The 25,357-nt window shown below is 44.9% G+C and overlaps 1 protein-coding gene across 1 annotated transcript in view; it reads right to left on the bottom strand.

Annotated features, from left to right (window-relative positions):
- STON1 (stonin 1) overlaps window positions 1-18,534 on the bottom strand; it is a 66,653-nt gene extending 48,119 nt beyond the window's left edge. Inside the window, exons 1-2 of the mRNA XM_030826983.1 lie at window positions 18,330-18,534; window positions 17,736-18,043 (exon numbers count right to left, since the gene is read on the bottom strand). The gene's annotated coding sequence lies outside the window, so the exon portion shown is untranslated. The remainder of the gene's footprint in view (window positions 1-17,735; window positions 18,044-18,329) is intronic.
- Window positions 18,535-25,357: the final 6,823 nt, after the last annotated feature.

Here is a 25,357-nt window from a genome sequence, read left to right as displayed (position 1 = left end):
TTGCAATGAGATTTCTGGAAGTCTTCCCTGAGAGCAGGGCACATTTTCAGCATATCCCTGAAAGCACACTGCCCAGCCCACTTTCACACTTGTTTCCTGGTGATCTCAGGCCAGCTTTGACCCCACACTGCCATGGGACACTGACTGATGTCCCCACCTCAGGGCTTCTCATCCTGGCCATGCCCTGTAGCTCTGTGTTTGCTTAACAACTAGGTGTTGGCCTCCTGCCTCACTTTAGGCAAACGCTGGTCCATCTCTTGGTCTCATCTTTGCAGTTCTGCCCAGTGCTAAGGGCCTGTCATGAACACGCTCCATGGTGAGGCCAAAAAATCAGAGTCCCAAATTCGTGCCACTTAATGTAAAGCACTGGTCATTTGACTTTAAGCCTAATAATGATTTAAGTTAGAATGTTCAATGAGCATTAAATATTATCTTTTCTAACATTTCATTTGAGAGATGAGGAAATAAGAGTCCAGAGAGATCAACTGATTCATTTGGAGTAACACAGCTGAGAAGACAAACATGAGCTCTAATCTTATTTTCCAGCCCCATACTCTGTATACTGTAGTTAAAAGGAAGTAACGTTACATTATGCCTCTCTTCTGAGCATATTTTGGAGTAAATTTTCCATAGTTTGTGTGGATCTGCATTCATTCTTTATTTGACTCAACGGAAACTCACTAAGCACCTACTATGTGCTTTGTAAATATTCTCAGTAAGATTTGAAGTAAGCTGCCCATTGGGACCTATGTCTTGTGTTAATGCAGTGTGGTGAAAGGTGTGTGTGAATTGATTCTTGTATGGCCAGGCACAGCAGCTCATACCTGTAATCCCCGCACTTTGGGAGGCCAAAGCAGGAGGATTGCTTGAGGCCAGGAGTTTGAGACCAGACTGGGCAACATAGCAAGACCCCCCATCTCTAAAAATAATAATTCTTCCATGCATTCATTCAACAGCAATAGCAATAACTGAGAACTCTTAAAACTATGCTACACACTGCTGCAAGTAAAAACACATCATAGTCCTTTAGCTTAGGGCATTTTCTGTCTAGGAGACAATTCTGAAGTACTTTGTTCATATGATAAAACCAAATCCAGTGTTCTGTGTGACACAAAGCCAGATGCCTAATCAAGATTGGCAGGAATGATGGTGGCAAGTGTCCATAACTGTGATGGGGGGACAAAGCTGCAGGTCCTGGAGAACTCCAAAGACCTCAAGGAAACATGAGCTTCAGAGCTAAATCTTGAAGGCTGATATGCTCAGGCAGAACAGAGTGCACAGAGCTGAGTGTGTGTGCAAAGACAGGGAGGCAGGAGAGAGCCTGACTGCAGGGAGACAGCCAAGCTGGAGCCAGAAGTTAATGCAGGTGACACAGGGAGAGAATTACAGGCAAGTGAGGTCGAAGAAGCCATTCTGTCTCATGATAGAGCTTGATTTTATCCAAAAGAAAATGAGGATGCAGTGAAAAGACTTAAAAGAGACAATAAGAAGGGTCAAATCAGAATTTTAGAAAGAGTGAAGGACAGACGGGAGGATGGCAAGGCCAACGGCAAGAATGTCAGCTAGGAGGCTATGGCAGGAACTCAGGTAAGACATGAGGGTTGAAACCTGACAACTCTGCCCCTACACATTTATTTTTTATGTATGAAATATAAGAGGAGAGAAAGAATTGTTTTTCATATACATCTCTCATGGCATGGGGAAATTTCCCCAAAGCTTTGTAGAACTGCAACATCACCCTCATCATTCTCCACAGTGACTTGGTGGCCCCAGAAAGTAATGTCAGCCTTAGCATCACGACCAATTGTGATACGTAAGTACCTGAAACAGAGCAGCTGCTCATTAAGTGGGGGCTGAATGCATGAGCCACATACATCACAAAGGAGTGGAGATAGAGCAGTCCTAAACAAAGTGAGGTCAGTGCCGGGAAGGAATGAGAAGTCAAGTCCAAGCAAAGTAACAAATCAGAAGACAAACAGAAAAGTTCCAGGAAGGATAAGGTTAAAGGAACTAGGTGATACATAGCCATGGAGAGTGAGGAGCACAGGCAGATGAGGAAACCACTAAAGGAGCCAGTGCCTGTCTGATGAGGAGATTCTCTGTGTCTCCGTCTCCAAAGGCAGAGAGTGACTGAGGCAGCCCTTGATAGAATCGTGGCAAGATGGCCCCTCTGGTTAGACAGCAAGCCAGCCGCTAGGGGCAGGAGTTTGTAGCAGGGACACATGGCTGGTCCGGGGTCTGTGCGCCCGTGCGAGTGCACACATGTGAGCAGTTAAGTCAGAACATCTGGCAGAGATGGGAATATGTGGGTGAGGAGGAGGCCAATACCAACAAGCAGGGGCTGTTGAAAGCTGGCAAAACCCCATCACGTGTGTTATAAAGCCATTCTCACTTGGAGTTTATAGTCAGATGATTGATAAAGATGATGTCAGATGCCTAAAACGACAATTTTCTGCCTTACTGAATAAAAACGTTGACCTAGGCAAGTCCGGGCCTAGCAGACAATTCCCAGGAAAGCCTGATCACATTTTTTTAAACAAGGTAATTTTTTCTGAAAATCAGAAGCACCTGACCACCAGTGTTCTACTAAGAATGACCTCAACTAGGCACCTTCTGCTGCAGCCAAGACAAACAAGAGTCACCGGGATTTTCACAAAATGTATAAGGCTCTGCCTCAAGCCACAAATGAGCAACAGACCTGGAGCTGCACTAGGAGGGATTCCTGGTTGCAAAGGATTGAGATTAAAATTTTTCTCTACGTTCGTGTTAACACTAAACTGAGGCCAACAAAAACAAGGTTTGTAGTCTCAAACCTTATGGCCGGGCTCAGTGGCTCACACCTGTAATCCCAGCACTTTGGGAGGCCAAGGCAGGTGGATCACTTGAGGTCAGGAGTTCAAGACAAGCCTGGCCAGCATGGTGAAACCCCCGTTTCTACTAAAAATAGAAAAACTAGCCAGGCATGGTGGTGGGTGCCTGTAATCTCAGCTACTCGGGAGGCTAAAGCAGGAGGTTTGCTTGAACCCGGGAGGCAGAGGTTGCAGCGAGCCAAGATCATGCCATTTCATTCCAGCCTAAGCAACAGAGCAAGACTGTCTCAAAAAAACAAAACAAAACAAAACAAAAAAGCGAAAACAAACAAAAAAAAACTTATGGCCTTATCATCCCTCCAAACTGACCCTGAATATGAGTTACCATAAGCTAGGAAGAAAACATTCAAAGGTATAAACAGAGGCCAATGCATCAGCCCTTAATCTGACTTTCTGGGCCATAGCTGTTTTAAATTAGATCATCAATGCTCAATTTCTCATGAAACTCCTGACTTAGCTCTGCAATGGAAAAGCTATTTTTGTGCTCTGAGCCACAAATATTTACATGAAGGCAAATCCATAAATCCAATTATGTTTTATTTTCATGATAGTCTTTTCCTCTACTTAAGAAGTCATGATCAGAGATCTAGACACACACACACACACACAAAATCCAGAGAAAAAAAAAAAAGAATAGTCATAGCTATCATCATTATTATTTCTGATTAGACACTTGCAAAAAGCAGCATGTTCTGAGCCAAATACAGATTCCACAGGGCCCAGATAAATGACTGTTGTAAAACAGGCAGATTTTAGGTCTTGTAAAATTCTCAAAAAGATACCTTCAGTTCTTCTATCTCCTCCAGCCACCCGTTGTTGATTCCCTACCCCCACCTACTCCTCAATCACTTGGGGACTTCATGATCCCTCCTGGGAAAACCTAGTCCCAGAAGTGGATCTAGCTTATATTTACATGTTACATAGTCTCTCTGGGGTCTTTTCATTTAAAATGTTATCGTTGTCAGGAGCAGTGGCTCATGCCTGTAATCCCAAAACTTTGGGGGGCCGAGGCGGGCAGATTACCTGAGGCCAGGAGTTCAAAACCAGCCTGGTCAACATGGAGAAACCCCATCTCTACTAAAAATACAAACATTAGCTAGGCGTGGTGGTGTATGCCTATAGTCCCAGCTACTTGGGAGGCTGAGGCAGGAAAATTGCTTGAACCCAGGAGGCAAAGGTTGCAGTGAGCCAAGATCCCACCACTGCACTCCAGCCTGGGTGATAGAGCAAGACTCCATCTCAAAAAAAAAAAACAAAAATAAAAAGTTATCTTTAAAAATGAAATAAAGAGTTTTTATCTCCTAAAAGGCAGGAGCACCAACAAATGAGGCAAAGAGATATTTCTGGTTAAGAGGGACATGGTTCTTAAGTAACAACATAGCTACTCTATAGAAAGATCCAGCAATAACCTGGGAGGGCTATAACAGCTGGTACAGAAGCAAAATAAACTGACTGTCCAAAAAGTTTCAGGAAATTCACCCAAAATAAATCTAAATTGATTACCAAAAAAAATCAAGATATGGCCAGGTGCAATGGCTCACACATGTAATCCCAGCACTTTGGGAGGCCGAGGCAGGCGGCTCACCTGATGTCAGGAGTTTGAGATCAGCCTGGCCAACATGGTGAAACCCCATCTCTACTAGAAATACAAAAATTAGCTGGGCATGGTAGCGGGTGCCTGTAATCCCAGCTACTCAGGAGGCTGAGGCAGGAGAATCGCTTAAACCCGGGAAGCAGAGGTTACAGTGTGTGGAGATCATGCCACTGCACTCCAGCCTGGGCAACAAAGTGAGACTCTATCTCAAAAAAAAAGTCAAGATATTAGGAGTAACCATGGCCACTCCCCAAAAGTGTCTCTGATTAGACCTTCTTTTTTTTTTTTTTTGAGACAGAGTCTCACTCTGTTGCCCAGGCTGGAGTGCATTGGTGCGATATTGGCTCACTGCAACCTCCACCTCCCAGGCTCAAGCAATCCTTGTGCCTCAGCCTCCTGAGTAGCTGGGATTACATGCATGCGCCACCATGTCTGGCTAATTTTTGTATTTTTGTAGAGATAGGGTTTTGCCATGTTGGCCAGGCTGGTCTTGAACTCCTGGCCTCAAGTGATCCACCCACCTCGGCCTCCCAAAGTGCTGGAATTATAGGCTTGAGCCACCACGCCTAGCCTGATTAGACCTCCTGAAGCACAATTCTACTTTGAAAGAATAAGAGTAGGAGAGTGGAGATAATGGGAGGAAACTAACATTTGTGAGCATTAACATAATGCTTATAATAAGGTTATATTATTTTCAGTTATCTCACTTGATCTTCAGAACAACCTTTTGAGGTGGATTTTGTTATTACTGTTTTATAAAGAAGATAATTTAGACTCAGAGGTGTTAAGTAACTTGCCAAAGGCCACATATCCAATTAGTGGCAAAGCTTGGATTCAAACCCAGATCTGCTTGACTCCAAAGCCCATTTCTTTCCCATTGTCACTGATAGAGGGACACTGATAAAGCTGTTAAAAGGGCCAGAGGAGAAGGCCAAGGGCTATGGGAAAATATCTTTGTGTAGACTGCTTTCAGCATTATAAATAGGCTCCACTGATATTGATCAACATTCCCAGAGATGGAATCAGCCACAAGTAAAGAATCAATTGCTCAATGTAAACCTCTGCACTGTTAGAGACACACGTACACATGCATGCCCAGCAGAAACAGAACATCATCTTCATATCCAAGGACAACAGGAACTTTTCCACATGTTTTTTCTTTTCAACATAGATGTGAGTTAAGATGCTAGTTGGAAATGAGGTTTCGATCTACTATAGAGAATCTAAAGGACAGCATTTCGGGACTGGAGCAGCATGGCTGGGAAATTCAGATCTCTTCTGGACTGAAAACATTGGCCAGATGAGAGTGAGACACCACAGTAAGGGTGCAGGGTTCCAGATGGTGGCAGTGGCACACGGTATTATTTATTCAGAATTCTTCTCTGCCGCATTCTCTTGGTAGCAGGAGTTTTGCAGGAGATTTCACATGCAGGAGCCAATGTACATGTATTTACTTTGCTGTATTCTGTTTGTGTGTGTGTGTGTGTGTGGTTTTTTTTTTTTTTTTTTTGAGACGAAGTTTCACTCTTGTCACCCAGGATGGAGTGCAATGGTGCAATCTCGGCTCACTATAACCTCCATCTCCTAGGTTCAAGTGATTCTCCTGCCTCAGCCTCGCAAGTAGCTGGGACTACAGGCGTGCACCACCATGCCTGACTAATTTTTTTTTTTTTTTTTTTTTAGTAGAGACGGGGTTTCACCATGTTGGTCAGCTGGTCTCGAAGTCCTGGTCTCAAGTGATCCGCCCACCTTAGCCTCCCAGAGTGCTGGGATTACAGGTGTGAGCCACTGCACCCGGCCTACTTCGCTGTATTCTATTTTACATATAACAAAATAATTTTTTTTTTTTTGAGATGGAGTCTCACTCTGTCTCCCAGGCCAGGGTGCAGTAGCAGGATCTCAGCTTACTTCAACCTCCACCCCAGCCTAGGTTCAAGTGACTCTCCCGCCTCAGCCTCCTGAGTGCTGGGATTATAGGCATACAACATCATGCCCAGCTAATTTTTGTATTTTTCGTAAAGACAGGGTTTCACCATGTTGGCCAGGCTGGTCTTAAACTCCCCAACCTCAAGCGATCTACCCGCCTCAGCCTCCCAAAGTTCTGGGATTACAGGCGTGAGCCACTGTGCCCGGCCCAAAATAAACTTTTAAATTAGGAGTTAAGAACCTGTCAGTATGACGGATTGGGTAGAAATATCCCTCTGTATAGGAAAAACTCTCTAACCATGTTTTTCCCCTACTCTCACACCATAATAATAACCAACACAGAAGATGACTTTTTGTGACCAAATGTGTGGGGGCTTTTTCCAAATACACCAAGCAACAGACACCAGCTGGTTGTCTTCTAATGAACGATCTACTCTGAGATAGTGTCAGATCTCATAGGCTGAGGGCTCAGTTCCCAAGACTGCGCCTCCCCACATGCCAGTCACAAGTCTGCGCCTCAGGAACTTCTGACTGACCCACTTTAAGTGGAGGCTCAAGAGCAACGTCTTTGGGTTCAGCGAATTTGCTGGAGCAGCTCACAGAACTCAGGGAAAGTTACTTAGTAACTTTACTAAGAAGTTTACTATAAAGAACACTGGGAAAGATACAGATGAGGGGATGTGTAGGGCAGTATGAGGAAAGGGGCACAGCCCTTCCATGCTCTGCCTGGGTGCACCATCCCCCAGGAACCTCCCTGTGTTCAGCTATTCAGAAGCTCCATGAACCCAGTCCTGCTGGGTTTTTATGGAAGCTTCACAATGTCAGCATTCCTTCCTCCAGGGCATTGGGTGCAACACTCTCACAGGCGGAACATTAGAGTCCTGCCTTGGGGTAAGTGAAAGGAGGGCAGAAGGTCAGAGGGCTGCCTCTGAGGCCTAACACATCCAATATTATAACAACAAAAACTGTAACAAGGGCTGTGGGGTGTTATGAGCCAAGAACCAGGGACAAAAACTAGTATATATCATAACACCACATCCTCCCATCCAAACACTTCAAAACACTGAACAAAAATATGATAACAAAAATATCATCTAAAATCTAGATAAAGTAGAAATCTCCAGGTACCAGAAATAGAGGGAAGTGAAAGTTAGGTCAATGAATGGAAGCTGAGGCCAAGGGGCTCATAGAGAAATCCACAGCAGCAAGAGGCCTGAATAGCTGGGAGCTGGGGCTTTAATGACCATACATGCAGTGAGGGGGTCCAGGAGATGGTCACCTTACACCATGAGCTGTTACTGAGGTACTTAGAAAAAGCCGGAGGTCATAAAAAGCTGCTCCATATGTGAAATAGGTCTAGAGGAACATCATTTACTAATCTGAGAAAACAGCCAGAAAGCTTGTCATCTGCTTGGGCAAAGAGTAGAAAATGAGTGGCCTATCAAATTTGAAATCAGGCTTATAGCACATGCAAGAAATAAGGTTAAATGTATACAGTGGCTCACGCCTGTAATCCCAGCACTTTAGAAAGCTGAGGCCTGTGGATCGTTTGAGTCCAGGAGCTCAAGACCAGCCTGGGCAACATGGTGAAACCCCGTCTCTACAAAAACACCAAAATTAGCCAGGCGTGGTGGTGCATGCCTGTAGTTCCATCTGCTTGTGGGGGCTGAGGCTGGAGGATGGCTTTGAGCAGAGGAGGTCGAGGCTGCAGTGAGCCAGTAAGCCATGATCACACGACTTCATTCCAGTCCAGCCTGGGCAACAGACTGAGACCCTGTCTCAAAAAAGAAAAAAAAAAAAAAAGGGCCAGGCAAGGTAGCTCATGCCTGTAATCCCAGCACTCTGGAGGCCAAGGCAGGTGGATCACCTGAGGTTGGGAGTTCAAGACCAGCCTGGCCAAACTGGTGAAACCCCATCTCTACTAAAAATACAAAAATTAGCTTGGTGTGGTGTCATGCCCCTGTAGTCCCAGCTACTGAGGAGGCTGAGGCAGGATGATCGCTTGAACCCAGGAGGTAGAGGTTGCAGTGAGCCAAGATCACACCACTGCACTCCAGCCTGGGTGACAGAGCAAGAGTCCATCTCCATCTCAAAAAAGAAAACATATATCATAACACCACACATGGGTTAAAACTCATATGATGTAGCTAAAGCAGTATTTAGAGGTAAATTTATAGATTCAAATAAATTTACTGAAAAACAAAAATAAGCTAGGCATGAATTCAAGTAGCTAGAAACAGAAGAAATGTAGATGAAAGTAAAAATAATGAAAAACAAAAAATATAGATAAGAACAAGCTGTTTATTTGAAAAGATTAAGTAGTAGACCTCTATGTTAATAAAGAAAAAGAGAGTTGGCACAAATAAACAATATTAAGAATAAAAAAAGGGCAAGGAGTAGTGGCTCATGCCTGTGATCCCAACACTTTGAAAGACTGAGGCAAGAGGATCACTTAAGGACAGGAGTTTCAGACCAGTCTGGTTAACACAGCAAGACCCCATCTCTACAAAAAATACAAAACTTAGCTGGGCATAGTGGCGTGCACCTGTAGTCTCAGCTACTAGGGAGGCTGAGGCAAGAGGATAGCTTGAGCCCAGGAGTTTGAGGCTGCAGTGAGCTATGATGGTGCCGCTGCACTCCAGCAGTGGGTGACACAGCAAGATCCTGTCTCTAAAAAATAAATAAATAGGCCAAGAGCAGTGGCTCATCCCTGTAATTCAAGCATTTTGGGAGGCTGGGGCAGGCAGATCACTTGAGGCCAGAAGTTCAAGAACAGCCTGGCCAACATGGCAAAACTGCATCTCTACAGAAAATACAAAAAAAAATAGCTGGGTGTGGTGGCGCACACCTGTAATCCCAGCAACTCGGGAGGCTGAGGCAACAGAATTGTTTGAACCCTGGAAGTAGAGGTTGCAGTGAGCTGAGATCGCACGACTCACTCCAGCCTGGGCAACAGAGTGAGACTCTGTCTTAAATAAATAAGAAATATAAGCTAGATTCTCAGCACCATAGGAAAGGTAATAAAAAAATTAAAAAACAAAAAAGATAGAAGCAATATTTATAAAACCCTAAGAGAAAATTACGAATAACTATGCTAAGAAGCCTAAGAACACATGAATGGATCATCTAAACTAAATTATCAAAACTGAATCAAGAAGGAATAGGAAACCTAAATTCATCACTAATCATTTATGAAACTGAATCACCAAAAACTTGACCCATATGCCCTTTATAAGTGGTTCAGATGATTTCGTAATGAGTTTTACCAAATTTTAAGAAACAGATAATCTTTATCTCTTACAAACTAGTTAAGAAAAACATATATGCCAGCCAGGCATGGTGGCTCATGCCTGTAATCTCAGCACTTTGGGAGGCCAAGGCGGGGATATCATGAGAGCAGGAGTTCAAGACCATCCTGGCTAACACGGTGAAATTCCGTCTCTACTAAAAATACAAAAAATTAGCTGGGCCCACATAGTGGCACGTGCCTGTAATCCCAGCTACTAAGGAGGCTGAGGTGAGAGAATTGCTTGAACCCAGGAGTCGGAGGTTGCAGTGAGCCAAGATCATGCCACTGCACTCTAGCCTGGGAAACAGAGCAAGACTCTGTCTCAAAAAAAAAAAGAAAAAGAAAAACATATACTTATGATTACTTTATAGGGCCAATACAAGCTTGATACCAAACAATATAAGAACAATTTTCTTTTTTTTCCTTTCTTTTTCTTTTTCTTTTTTTTGAGATGGAGTCTTGTTCTGTCGCCCAGTCTGGAATGCAGTGGTACAATCTCAGCACACTGCAATCTCCACCTCCCGGGTTCAAGCGATTTTCGTGCCTCAGCCTCCTGAGTAGCTGGGATTACAGGTGCATGCCACCACGCCTGGCTAATATTTGGCATTTTTACTAGAGATAGGGTTTCGCCATGTTGGCCAGGCTGGTCTTGAACTCCTGACCTCAGGTGATCCACTCGCCTCGGCCTCCCAAAGTGCTGGGATTACAGGCGTGAGCCACCACACCCAGCCAGACCAATATTTTAAAAAGAAAATTCTAGAACAACTTCACTTATGAACATTTGCAAAAATCCTAAGTAAAATACTAGCAACTGATTCCCTACAGAATAATATATCTGTATATGTATATTTATGTACACATGTTTCAACATAATTAATACACTCATCACAATGTAATATCAAGAAAAAAATGATCATCTCATATAGTTATGAAAAAGATGTTAAAGCATTAAGTAAAATCTATACTGTCATGATATAATTTTTACCTTGTTAAAAAATATTAAGAATAGAGCAAAGTTCTTAATTTAATAAAGACTATCTACTGAAACCTTAAGCAAACTTCACGCTTAATGGAGAAACTTTAAGAGCAGTTAAAGTTAAAGACAGTAAGAAGACAAGGGTGCCTGTCATCACAGTTCTATTGAACACTGTACTGGACCATCTACCCCAATGCAATAAGGTAAGAAAAAGATGTAGGAGTCACAGAAATGGAAAAGATAAATTATCGTTGTTTTATGATTGTCTATATAGAAAATTCAAGAATTATCTATATGCAGACTATTAGAACTAATAAGAGAATCAGCTGGGATGCTGGGTAAAGAAACAAAATTCAAAAATCAACAATGTTTGTTTCTATGGGCCAGCAAGTAAACTAGAGAATATACTAGGACAAAAGATATTGTTTAAAATATCAACCAAATCTATAAGAAATAAATACAGCAAAAGTTGTGGAAGACATTTATAGGGGAAATCACCAGTAATCATTCACCTGAATAAAAGGAGAAGATAGGAAGAGCCAGCATTGTAAAGATGTCAGTATTAATTGAATGCAATTTCAAAGAGAATCTCAACAGGATTTTCTGTGTGTGTGCAACTAGACAAACTATCGTTTATATAAATTGGTCAGATCCAAGATGGCCCAGAAATTCTGAAAAAATAAAAAAGTAATAATAGCTAACAATTTTTGTGTTCTTCCTTATATAGCAGGTACTATTCTAACATTTTCTTTTTTTTTTTTTTTAAGATGGCATCTCACTCTGTCACCCAGGCTGGAGTGCAATGGCACGATCTCGGCTCACTGCAACCTCCGCCTCCCAGGTTCAAGCTATTCTCCTGCCTCAACCTCCCGAGTAGCTGGGATTATAGGCACCCGCCACCACGCTCGGCTAATTTTTGTATTTTTAGTAAAGATGGGGTTTTACCATGTTGGCCAGGCTGGTCTCGAACTTTTACCTCAGGTGATCTGCCCACCTTGGCCTCCCAAAGTGCTGGGATTACAGGTGTGAGCCACCACACCCGGCCTATTCTAACATTTTCATGCACTATCGCTTCACAACATCTTTGTAATAGATACTATCATTATTTATATTGCATAGATGAGGAGACCGAGAGAAATTGGCAACTTGCCCAAGGTCACACAGCTCACTGGGTAATCACAAATCCTCACAAATTTGTTTTTTAGGTTTTTTGATTTATTTTTTGAGACAGGGTGTCGCTCTGTCACCCAGGCTGGAGTGCAGTGGCCTGATCTCAGCTCATTGGAACCTCTGCCTCCCCAGCTCAAGTGATCCTCCCATCTCAGCCTCTGAAGTAGCTGGGACCACAGGGCACACCATCATGCCCAGCTAATTTTTATATTTTTTGTAGAGGCAGGGTCTCATCCTTGTTGCCCAGGCTGGTCTCAAACTCCTGAGCTCAAGCGATCAGCCCGCCTCAGCCTCCCAAAGTGCTGGGATTACAGGCATGAACCATCGTGCCCAGCTACACAAATTTGTGTAATCACAAATGCTCACTGACTGCTGGGTAGGATAAAATTTTCTAAATCTATACCTAGACAAGCCTGTGGAACATTTTAGAGAAAATTTTAAAAGCTACCAGGGAGAAGGCAGATTATAATAAAATGACAATCATTTGTGATCAGACTTCTTGTCCTGACCTCAGGTGATCCCCCCGCATCGGCCTTCCAAAGTACTGAGATTACAGGCACGAGCCACCGCGCCCAGCTGAAAGCCTTCTTCTTAAGGCATGTTTGTTATGTGATGGGCCAGGGGCTCTAAGAATGCTGATCCTTCTGGGGATCTCAAGGTACCTTCCACAAAGAGAATGGATGAGTGACCCCCAGGAGCTGCTTGCCTGTGAGGGGACATGGTAGTACAGGATGTGGGCATTTTTTCCCAGAGCTCTCCCCAGAATCACTCACACTAAATATTTCCATCTCACCCAATCAGTCAAACTCACCAATGCATGGGATCATCCACATAGGCAAGCTTTCAAAAGATAATTTATTGTTGTGTTTTCATAGTAACAAGCATCCAGCAATGAGGTTTTTTTTTTTTCTCTTTCTTATTCCATGGTAAACCCTTGACTTACCCTGACATTCCATGTAACACACAGGTACATTTGAGCCTGGGTGCTTTCCCTGGGTCTTTCTACCCATCACACTCTCCTGACTCTGCAAAGAACAATGACACCCTGTAATCTGCCGAGCTCTGAAGACATAATTTGCCTGATCTACTTTAAAAATCTTGCCTTGTACTGAGGACTGCTCCAGAACCCCATAAGTTTCCTGGAATTCCAGTCTGGCCAGGAAGTCTGCATGGAATTCTGGCTTCTTCTTGTGAGTAGAACTGGTTTGCAAGGAAGGGGTGAGCTACCTCTAAATCTGGAGCAGTTACCAAAGACTTCTAAAGAGAAGTGACTGGGGGAGCTGGAAGAGATGGGAGGCATTTTACATTTTACGTATCAGTGTGTTTTTGTTTTTGTTTGTCTTCCCCCCCCACCCCCCCTTAGGAGACAGGGTCTCGCTCTGTTGCCGAGGCTGGAGTGCAGTAGCGTGACCATAGCTCACTGAAGCCTCCATCTCCTAGGTTCAGGTGATCCTCCCAGGTCAGCCTCCTGAGTGCTTGGGATTCAGGCATGTACAACCATGCCTGACTAATTTGTGCCACTTAGACTTGAACTCCTGGGCTCAAGTGATCCTTCCACCTCAGCCTCCCAAAGTGCTGAGATTATAGGCATGAGCCACTGTGCCCATCAGTTCTTACTAAAGCATGAAACATTTTCCCTTTCCTTTTCTATTTATTCCTTATAATTAAAATAATAATAATAATACAGGTGCAGGGAGATGGTAGACAGTAGTGATAGAGATGCATAGACTTTAGCCACCGACCTGAATTCAACACTTGATTCCAGCACTTAGTGGCTGTGTGACCTTGGATGAGTTACCCTTCTGGTTCTAGTTTCTGAAACTCCATAATGAAAATAATAGTAATATTTACCTCAAAGAGTTTTCAAATGAAATACCATATGTAAGTGCTTAGTTCTCAGTAAATGTTAGCTATTATTACTATAAAAGTTGAGAAATGCAAGTACGAAGAAAATAAAAAAAACAGCTATACTCTCACCATCCGTTTTGATGCACATAATTCCAGTATTTTCTGGATGTATTTTCAAAGAGTAAAATTATAGTGCTTTCTATTTTATAACTTGCTTTTAAAAATTAACCCCAGGCTGGGCGCAGTGGCTCACACCTGTAATCCCAGCACTTTGGGAGGCTGAGGCGGGCAGATCACCTGAGGTCGGGAGTTCGAGACCAGCCTGACCAACATGGAGAAACCCCATCTCTACTAAAAATACAAAATTAGCTGGGCGTGGTGGCACATGCCTGGAATCCCAGGTACTTGGGTGGCTGAGGCAGGAGAATCGCTTGAACCCAGGAGGCAGAGGTTGCGATAAGCCGAGATCACGCCATTGCACTCCAGCCTGGGCAACGAGAGCAAAACTTTGTCTCAAAAAAAAAAAAATAGTCCTATGTAATTCAACATTCTTATACAACATGATTTTAAAAGGCCACAGAGTATTCCTTTGGGTTATTTTACATCTTTTTTCTCTCTTTTTTTTTTTTTTGAGACAGAGTTTTGCTCTTGTTGCCCAGGCTCAAGTGCAGTGGCACGATCTTTGCTCCCTGAAACCTCCATCTCCCAGGTTCAAGCGATTCTCCTGCCTCAGCCTCCGGAGTAGCTGAGATTATAGGTGCCTGCCACCACACCCAGCTAATTTTCTATATTTTTAGTAGAGACAGGGTTTCATCATGTTGGCCAGGCTGGTATTGAACTTCTGACCTCAGGTGATCCACCCGCTGTAGCCTCCCAAAATATTGGGATTACAGGCATGAACCACTGAGCCCTGCCTACATCTTTTTCTTTTCTTTTCTTTTCTTTTCTGAGACGGAGTCTCGCTCTGTCGCCCAGGCTGAAGTGCAGTGGCGCAGTCTCGGCTCACTGTAACCTCCGCCTCCCAGGTTCAAGTGATTCTCCTGCCTCAGCCTCCCGAGTAGGTGGGATTATAGGTGCCCGCCACCATGCCCACCTAATTTTTGTATTTTTAGTAGAGACGGGGGTTTCACTATGTTGGCCAGGCTGGTCTCGAACTCCTGACTTCATGATCTGCCCGCCTCGGCCTCCCCAAGTGCTGGGATTACAGGTGGAAGCCACCGCGCCCAGCCCATCTTTTTTTTTTAAGAGATGGGGTCTCACTTTGTTGCCCAGTCTGGTCTTAACTCCTAGCCTCAAGTGATCCTCTGGCCTCCACTTACCACACTGCTAGGGTTATAGGCATGAATCACCACACCTAGCACTTCACAGGCACGAGCCGCTGTGCCTGGCCTTTTCCTTTTTTATTTATTTGTATCATTTTGCTTCTTAACTACCTCTGCCTTCCTTGCTCTCCATTGGTCCCACACTTCGTGTATTGATATTTCCAACTCATCTGACTTGTCCAGATGATCAGTGGCTGCTTTCTATGGCTGTCTGGGAATGTAGCCTTCATCTCACCATACAGACCACCTGCTCCTTAGGTCCAGGCCCCGTGGCCTTCATTACATCCCCAGCCTCTCCTCGGACTGCTGGGCAGACTCTTGTGCCCGTGGCAAATCATCCAGTCTAACAATATTTCATGAGGTAGTGCAAAAGCTGGACAAAGCAGAACGGCAACTTTTCTCTAAACAGTATAAGGTTGACTTACAGGATATTAAATGCACTATTAAAAATTCTCAGGAAGAGGAAGAGACTGAAGATTTTTATCTGAGCACAGTACATTGTTTTTCTAAGCAACAGGGCCAAACAAGCTCAGAATTTATGGACTTACTTTTTTTTTTTTGGTTTTTTTTTTTTTTTTGGACTTACTTTTTGAATGGAAATCACAGTCACAACACTTGCCTATCAATTATTGTTTTTTTTGTTTTTTTTTTTTTAGACAGAGTCTTGCTCTGTCACCCAGGATGGAGTGCAGTGGTGCGATCTCGGCTCACTGCAACCTCCACCTCCCAGGTTCCAACGATTCTTCTGCCTCAACCTCCCAAGTAGCTGGGAATTACAGGTTCCCACCACCTGGCCCAGCTAGCTTTTGTATTTTTAATAGAGACGGGGTTTCATCAGGTTGGCCAGGCTGGTCTCGAACTCCTGACCTCAAGTGATCTGCCCGCCCCAGCCTCCCAAAGTGCTGGGATTACAGGCATGAGCCCCCATGCCCTACCTTAATGATGTTTTGAGACCACAATAAAACCTAACTGATTCATACCAATGGGGAACCGTCAAACTGAATCAGTGGAGAGAAGTGAATTACATCCTTTTTAACATAAACCCTTTTATTTCCAGTAGAATTCAAATAAAATCTTTATTTCCAAATGGTTCAATACTTGGACCTGTTTTTTAAGGGGTTGTTCGGAATCTGATCTACTACATTTGTTACAACCACATTTATTGTTTGTATAGAAACAGGAATGGCTAAAGTTTTGAGAAGTGTGTTCTTCCTGAAAACGTAAAACATTCAACATCCCCCAGCAACCATGCTCACACAGTTCGCTCCTTGGTAGAGCTTTTTCTTCCCAGATCATGTGGAAGAAAACTCCAGCTCAGGCTGCTCCCGGCTGCTGTGGTTCTGAGTGAGTGTGCAGAGGTTTGCAATATCCGCCCAGGTCAAGCCCTGAAAAATCTCTCCAGACTGCAGACTTGATCTGTCCAGACCCATCCGAGAATTAACAGGCTCCCCATCGTGCCCAGAGAAGCAAGCCTGTCATGGAAACACTGATTCAACCATAATAACTACTGACAGAAAAACCACACAAATGAACTAAACATTTCTTCCACCCAATCAGAGTCCAGGGGAGTCCACAGCTTCAGGATTAAAATAAGTAGGGCTGTTTTTATTATGTGGTCCAGCTCGTTTGGGCCTCTCCCATTGCCTTGTTTTCACAGCTCCCTTTTATAAGAAAGAAAGTGGGGGTGGGAGAGTTGGGAGGGAGACTAGAGCTATGCAGACGGGAATGCCAGGCTGGGAATACCAACAAACAGTGTGGTGCATGTCAGGCAAATTAAAACTTCTAGCCTGGAGGAGGCTGTAATCGTGTTTGCGGTTAGTCTGAAAACAAGCTACACTGAACTTTTATCTCCCAGGAAAACAGTCGAGTGTGGATTGAAGTAAAAAATGAGTATTTTTAGCAAGCATTCTCTCTCTTCCGTTTATTTTCTTCCTTCTTCTGTCTTTAGATATTAGAAACGCTAATTACATGAAGTATCATTATTATTCGAAGAAAGCACAGTTAGAAGAGTTAAAAATAAAAAGATGCCAAACCAACAGAAGCAGTACAATCCTAAGGAGGAATATATTTTAATTTTTCCCTGTATCCACGAGGTTCAGTTTGTGGGTCCAAGGGACCCAACCCCAATACCCAGTGAATGGTCATACCTGCAGGAAATATTTGGGCCAGTGTGGTGGCCCCCGCGGCTGTGGCCCCGTGGCCTGACTCCTTGCCTTCCAGGGCAGGAGGGGACTCCGGGCTGCAGGCACCGGCTGAGGTCCGAGCTGAGGTACCAGGGAGCGGGGAGGCGCAGCAGCCCAAATAACAGCAGTCAGAAGGCGGAGGGAGTCCGGGAGCGGGAGAGAGACACAGAGGCCCCGAGGGAGGCGTGAAGGGCGCAGAGCTGGTGGCCCGGGTCCGAGAGGTCGAGGGACCGCGCGCGGGTGAGAACGAGCCCCGGCCCCCGCCCACGGAACTGAGTCGATATTCCTTTTTTAGCTGTTTGAGTTTTCTCTTTAGAGTCGGACCCCGGTCCCAGCAGCAGTCTCAGAACACAGGGAAGCCGAGGAGTCCCTGCCGGGGGCCACCCCTCTGCGGGCCCCAGGGCGCCCCTGGGGGCGGCCAGGGCGGGCGCGGGGAGATGGGGAGGCGCCGAGCGTCCCGGGGCGCCCGCAAACTTTCCCAGAGACGGCGGGAGGCCCCACCCTGGAGAGGGGGGTCCCAGGCCTCCCGTCTCTGTTCCCTGGGGCTGGTCACTCACCGGCAGCGCGGTTGGGGCTCCGATTCTGGCCGCAGCCATCCACACCAGGAGGAGGAGGAAGAGGAGGGGGAGGAGGGCCCGGGGCCGCCGAGTGGAGGGCGGGGAGGGGCGGCCGCGGCGCAGTGACTCCTCCCGCTCCAGCCCCCGCCCCTCCTCCCCTGCTGAGCCTCCCTTCTCTCTTCACGCCTTCTTTCTCACCCCGAATCCCCCAAAGTTTTTCTGGTGTCCGACGCTCCATTCTCTTCCCTCCAGCGCATCTTCTGTCCCCGAGTCTCCAGCCTCCCAGAGGAGGGGGAGAGCGCTCCCTCCTGCAAAAGTCGGGGGGCGGGGAGGGGTAAGTATATGAGTTACGTTTCGATGCCCTCTTGAAGCAGATACCTTGGACCCTTGGAAGGTCTGAAGCCACCCAGCACCCCCAGACCTTGTCCTCACCTCTGGGTGGGGATGATGGAGGGCCTTTGCTGTCGTGCTTTCTAAGTTGCTTCATGGAGTTTTGTTTTGTTTTGTACCCCCCGCCTCACCCCACTCCCACCCCCCACCTTGTAATTAGGAGAACTAAAGAATTACTTTTGAAAGGTAAAGATGAAGCCCCACCTTCCTGGGCGAATCACTCACAGCAGGAGGAAGGACACAAGATAGCTTAGTGAGGGCCAAGCTGTGGGGGTGGGGAAGAGGTAAACGCGTCCAGATGCCTCCTCTGTGCTGCCTCAAGAGTGCATGGAGAGGGAGAAGGGGCGTTGTCCTCCCAGGAGAGGCTGCAGGGTGGGTCGTAGTCCCTATTCCATCACCTGCTGGCAAATGACTCTAGGCAAGTCACTTGGCATCTCAGCCTCTTCCTCAAGTGGGGCTGCCTCACTGGGAGCCAGTCAGAATGAAGGCACCCTCCCCACCCCTTTACCCTGGAGGGACACCAAAACCCAGGACGAGAGACTAAGCTGAGTTTGAACAGGCTCAGAGGGGAGAGAAGAGGGCATTTTAGGCCCCACGGCATGGTGCTTTGGAGGTTGGCAAGACTGGAAGGCTTAGGGGTAGTGGGCAATGTTTAGATGGGAAGGTGGAGCTGGGCACGAAGCAGAATACAGGAAATCTCTGAAAGTTTTCAAGCGAAGGTGTACAGTAGGCACCCAGTGAATCCTTGAGGATTCGAAATGGCAAATAAGAAATACTGGTTTAACAGTCCTGCAGAATGGACTACCTGGGAAGAAAGGGGTTGCATCCAAAGAGAGGGGTTAGGAGGCCCCGGTGAGCAGCTCAACTGGAAGTACTATGCTGGAAGGTGGAAAGGCAACGAATTTTTCTTTAATCATAAATTTCCTTGAAGAGCTGGGCTAACTCATAGGCAGTGCACCCAGAGTTAGTGAAAATGAGTGAACACTTCCTTGTATTTGCATAGCAGTGTAATTCTTTTTTAAATGTTCTGTCAGGTGTAGCCTTGTTTTTGACCTTGGAGTTCCCTGGTGAAATGGAAATATAGTCAGTACCCTATTTGACCCCCAGCCAGTGTTAAGAACCTGCCCTCAGGGCTTTAAGGAATGAAACTTGACATTCCAAGAGGGCAGTCCTCGAAAGCCTGAAATCACACAGCCAGGATCCATTTAGGATACTTTTATTCACAGATAAAACTACTAATTGTGCTTATGCTTAATATATCCTAAACACAGAAAAAGGCACTGGTTTCTCCTCAGCTTCTCATTTCCTCCAGCTACCTTCCAGTAATGGTTGAGTTGAGGAAGGGCAATTGAGCCTAGGGAATAGGAAGTCAACTGACTGGCTGGTTAACTTGTCAGAGATTGTTCCATGGAAACAGACAGGTACTGGACCCCTAAGTCAGGCTTCTGGTAAGGAGCTGAGAGAAGTGGAGCAAGAAGGACACAGAAAGCAGGAGGAGGAGGAAGGGAAGAAAAAGAGAAGTGGCAACTCTTTGTTGTCCTCATGCTTTGACCGCAGGCATTTTGGGGTCCCCAAATTGAACCCCTAAATTGAACCTTTTTGGTCCTGTGTCCAGCCCACCTTTCACCAGTGGGTCTTCCACAGAGGCCAGCTCATCTCAGAAACTGCCACAGCTAACTGGAGACAGGACTCATGCAGGAAGCAACGACACATTTGACAAACAGTAATCATCATTGCATTTACAGAGTTCTGATGCACCTTTTAAATTCTGTCATCTTTGAAAGAAGCAGTATGGCCTTTATTAGTGGGTAGCCACCTGGTGAAAGAAATCTCTTTTGGAAACTCTGACCCTTCTGCAAAGCAAGGAGGCCCATAATTTTCTAAAGACTAAATACAGTTGGTTGCAAACCATTTTGTCTTTTGCAAAGGACAGGCCTTCCCCCTCTGTGTGATTCAGCATTGCCCCAAAGGTTGCCAGTTTCACGAATGAAGATTTATTTCTTGCAACTCCACCACATATTTCCAAAGGATCCTTTCTGGTAGTGTCCCTTTGTATCAAAATCTGGTGGTAAACAGCTTAGCCTGGCCTCAATAGCTAAGCCACCACAGCCGTTCATCACAGCTGTGACCTCATTTTACTCCAGTACTGTTCTTTCTCTTGCTTTACAATAAGTAGACCCTCAAACTATGTCATTCTCCTTTTTATTAGCAGATTGCTCTTTCCTGGCAACTTTTTCATGGAAATATTTAGAACTTCCCAACTGTTTAACAAGAGATCCCCAAAGTATCTGTAGATACGACCTAATAGATTAGCTTGGAATTCCTCAAAACTCATGTCAGCTGAAGCTGTCAGGATCATTTAATATACATCCAAGGGGAGGGACACGCTGAGAACTAAATGCTTCGTAGGAACATTCCTCTCTCAAAACTTGGCAACAGCAAATCTCTGTTTACGTTATAACACTCATTCAAACTACAGCTTTTTTGCTGGGCACTGTGGCTCATGCCTGTAATCCCAGCACTTTGGGAGGCTGAGGCGGGCAGATCACCTGAGGTCAGGAGCTCAAGACCAGCCTGGTCAACATGGTGAAACCCCATCTCTACTAAAAATATGAAAATTAGCAGGGCATGGTGGCAGGTGCCTATAATACCAGCTACTCAGGAGGCTGAGGCAGAAGAATCACCTGAACCCAGGAGGCAGAGGTTGCAGTGAGCCAGGATAGTAACACTGCACTCCAGCTTGGGCAACAGAGAGAGACTCCATCTCAAAAAATATATATATTTTTTGTATATATATATTATATATTTATATATATAATGTATCTATTTTATATTATATATATATGTATGTTTTTTTGAAAACCATAAAATCTCCCAGTGGATGGCTTCAACAATAGTTAAAATGAAATCGAAAAAATTTAAAAATCACCATCTTGAGTACATGATGCATTTTGCTCTGATGTTTGAGAAACCCACTGTTTTTAAATGATTTTTTTTTTTTTTTTTTTTTTTTTTTTTTTTGCTATAAGTAAACCCAAATACTCTGGATGGAAAATTCCAGAGATAAATAAAAAGCCCACATCTTCACTGAAAATGCCAAATGAAATCAACGATACTTAGGAGTATGATAATCAGTTCAGAATGGCTCAAGATTGACTGTCCTTTGTCCTAAAGATGGGATACTCTTGAGTGTAGTTGACCCACATTGATCGTTGCTACAGCTGGCCAGTCCCTTGGCTTGATTCCTAAAATGTATCCAGTTTTCATTTACTGAGAACCTCCTGTGTACAAGACATTCTTCTAGGCACTGTGGAGGAGTAAGTATAAGGCACAGTTCCTGCCTCACAGCATCTATTGCTGTTCAGGAAGATGGCATGCATGAGAATAACTACATGAGATATGTTGACAATTTACCACAATACAAGAGGTCTCCTAAAGAAATATAGGAAAGCTGAAGAAAGGGAGAATATTCTCCACCATCTCAGCAAGATGTTTTTGAATGACATTTTGTTCTTAGTTAACTGATCCAGTGCTATTTCTATTTTTGGGCCTATAAGATGTCACCACTAAGCTATTCCACTACTATCCGGTGTTTAGGGAAGCAGTGGGGTTGAGCTGAGAAATAATTAAAGCCACTGGTAAAACAAACACAAAGGTTCTAAATGGGGAGATACCTTTTGAGGTCCCTATACCTGCAAGCAAGCCAACAGATTCCAGCATGTTTCCATCTACCAGTCGATTCTTTCGATTCTTGTAATTTTTTGTTTGTTTGTTTGTTTTTTGTTTTTTGAGACAGGTTCTCACTCTGTCACCCAGGCTGGAGTGTGGTGGCGCACTCTTGGCTCACTGCAGCCTCAACCTCCCCAGTCACAGGTGATTCTCCCACCTCCACCTCCTGAGTAGCTGGGACCACAGGCACACGCCACCACACCCAGCTAGTTTTGTTGTTGTTGTTGCATTTTTAGTAGAGGCAGGGTTTTGCCATGTTGCCCAGGCTGGTCTGGAACTCCTAGCCTCAAGTGATCGGCCCACCTCGGCCTCCCAGAGTGCTGGAATTACAGGCATGACCCACCACGCCCTGCCATATTCCTCTTCCTATGAAGAGTTATCCTAATGCTAACCTTTTTTTTTTTTTTTTTTTTTTTTTGGAGATTTGGAAGAGCTATAATGGGTTTTCCTGCTCCAATGCTTTGATTGCCAGTTAATTTCCTAATTTGGAGCTAACTACTAAACTGCTTAAAAATTTAAGACAAAGAGGCAACCGCTTACTGACAAGATTTCCATTTATTGCCATGGTATCTGAGGACATGGCTCTTAGCCGAGAACAGAAGCTTCCTCTTCTATCGTAAAACAAACTATTCCCTTGTTAATATGGCTGTGCCAGATGTTTTCATAGCCATCATCAACCAAATATGTTGCTATCTTCATATGTAAAAGTAACAGAAGGGTTTGAAGCCTTTTAAGATCTGAGAGCAACTTCCAGAGTTAATGCTACATAAAACTATAAACTGCACGTTTTTCTTTCTGAATTCTTATGTTCTTTATGAATTACAAAGGCTTAAATTCATAGCCATTTGGACAGAGCCTTTTGTTCCAACTCTTTTGGTGGCTTTCTTAGCTAACTGCGTCTTCAATTTTTTTTTTATACCTTTGTTTAGAAATGGTGTAGCTGAGTTCTGTTTTGTTTTGTTTCAAAGGGTAATGCACTTAGAAAGTGGGCATGTTGTTAAAAAGTATCTGTGTTAAGCTGGGCATGGTGGCTCATGCCTGTAATCCTACACGTTGGGAGGCCAAGGTGGGTGGATTGGGCAGATTGCCTGAGCTCAGGAGTTCGAGGCCAGCCTGGGAAACACAGTGAAACTCCGTCTCTACTAAAATACAAAAAATTAGCCAGGCATGGTGGCACCCGCCTGTAGTCCCAGCTACTCGAGAGGCTGAGGCATGAGAATCCTTGAACCCAGAAGGTGGAGGTTGAAGTGAGCTGAGATTGTACCACTGCCCTCCAGCCTGGGTGACAGCGCAAGACTCTGCCTCCAAAAAAAAAAAAGTATCCTTGTTAGTTGAACTGATACAGTTTCTTACCAAAAACAGTGGAGAATCTAGTTGTATCAGCTTTGCAAATTGAGTAGTATTGCGTGTAACAACTAAATGGGGGCGGGGGGAATGGTGGCCCCGAAAGATATGACAACAAAAAGGCTTTTTATCAGTTTCTTAAACTGTGCCTGGAGGCTCTTACCCCTTCAACCCAGGATCGCTGGGTTTGCTATTGAACACAGTGTGAATGGTGCCCTCCAGAGATGTGCAACCAGGTAATTTACTCCCCCTCTTCCTATTAAATTTTTTTCTCATTTGAAATTTTTTTTTTTTTTTTTTTGAGATGCAGTCTCCTTCTGTTGCCCAGGCAATCTCGGCTCACTGCAACCTCCGCCTCCTGGGGTCAAGCAATTCTCCTGCCTCAGCCTCCTGAGTAGCTGGGATTACAGGCATGCGCCACCACACTCAGCTAATTTTTGCACTTTTAGTAGAGACAGGGTTTCACCATGTTGGCCAGGCTGGTCTCGAATTCCTGACTTCAAGTGATCCACCTGCCTCAGCCTCCCAAAGTGCTGAGATTACAGGCATGAGCCACTGAGCCAGGCCTCATTTGAATTTTTTTTTTTTTTTTTTTGAGACGGAGTCTCACTGTCGCCCAGGCTGGAGTGCAGTGGCGCAATCTCGGCTCACTGCAGGCTCCGTCCCCGGGGTTCACGCCATTCTCCTGCCTCAGCCTCCTGAGTAGCTGGGACTACAGGCGCCTGCCACCTCACCCGGCTAATTTTTTGTATTTCTAGTAGAGACAGGGTTTCACTGTGTTAGCCAGGATGGTCCCGATCTCGGGACCTTGTGATCCGCCCGCCTCGGCCTCCCAAAGTGCTGGGATTACAGGGGTGAGCCACCGCGCCCGGCCCTTTAAATTTCTTATAACACAATTCCAACTTTTTTTCTCACTCGGAATTTCTTGTAACATAAGCCCAACTTTAATTAAAAACACATTTATATATGCAGGAAATAAAAAGCAGGAACAAGCAAAAACATTAATATCTAAATCTCTGCTCCTGATTCTTTTCCTCATTTTACAAATTTTTTAAAATGTTAATTTTTTTTTAATAGAGATGGGATATCCCTATGTTGCCCAGGCTGGTCTCAAACTCCTGGGCTCAAGTGATCCTCCTGCCTCTGCCTCCTAAAGTGCTGGGATTATAGGTGTAAGCCACCGCACCTGGCCCAATATTCCAGATTTTTAACAATGGGAATGTAATATATAATCAGGAAAAAGCAGGAAGTTTTGTTTCAGTCAATTTTGAAAATTCCATCTTCTCCAGAAAGCAATGAATGATTTTTTTTTTGAGACAGTCTCACTCTGTCACCCAGGCTCGAGTGCAGTGGTGTGATCTTGGCTCACTGCAACCTCTGCCTCCTGGATTCAAGCAATTCTCATGCCTCAGCCTCCTGAGTAGCTGGGATTACAGGAGTGCACCAGCAGGCCTGACTAATTTTTATATTTTTAGTAGAGACAGGTTTCACCATGTTGGCCAGGCTGGTCTTGAACTCCCGACCTCAGGTGATCTGCCTGCTTTGGCCTCCCAAAGTGCTGGGATTACAGGCATGAGCCACAGCTCCTGGCCCGCAATGAATGATTAATTAAAAGTCTTTCTTTTCTTTTTTTTCTGGTTTTCACTCCTATGCAGATTTCAGTCCCTACTCTGTGCATAGACTGAGAATCTCCTCTTTTTTTAGGAGGTGGGGGGGACAGAGTCTCACTCTGTCACCCACGCTGGAGTGCAGTGGCATGGTCTCGGCTCACTGCAACCTCCACCTCCCGGGTTCAAGCGATTCTCCTGTCTCAGCCTCCTGAGTAGCTGGGATTACAGGTGCACACCACCACACCCAGCTAATTTTTGTATTTTTAGTAAAGATAGGGTTTCACTTTGCTGGCCAGGCTGGTCTCGAACTCCTGACCTCGTGATCCGCCTGCCTCAGCCTCCCAAAGTGCTGGGATTGACAGGTATGCGCCACCGCGCCTGGCAGAATCTCCTCTTTCACTTTCCATGTCACAAGAGGCCCAGACAAGGAGATAATTATTTCAGGAGGTGGGCTGTAAAACACAAGTAGAGGGCAGTCACTAGAAGGGCTCATGGAGTTGAGAAAGGGTTGTTTAAGGATGAGAGACACTTGATGCCCAGGATATTGAG

This window comes from Nomascus leucogenys, chromosome 14 (genome assembly GCF_006542625.1).
Source record: "Nomascus leucogenys isolate Asia chromosome 14, Asia_NLE_v1, whole genome shotgun sequence".
NCBI lineage: Eukaryota > Metazoa > Chordata > Mammalia > Primates > Hylobatidae > Nomascus > Nomascus leucogenys.
Note: the sequence above shows the minus strand (reverse complement) of the source record. Positions and strands in the feature narration are given on the sequence as shown.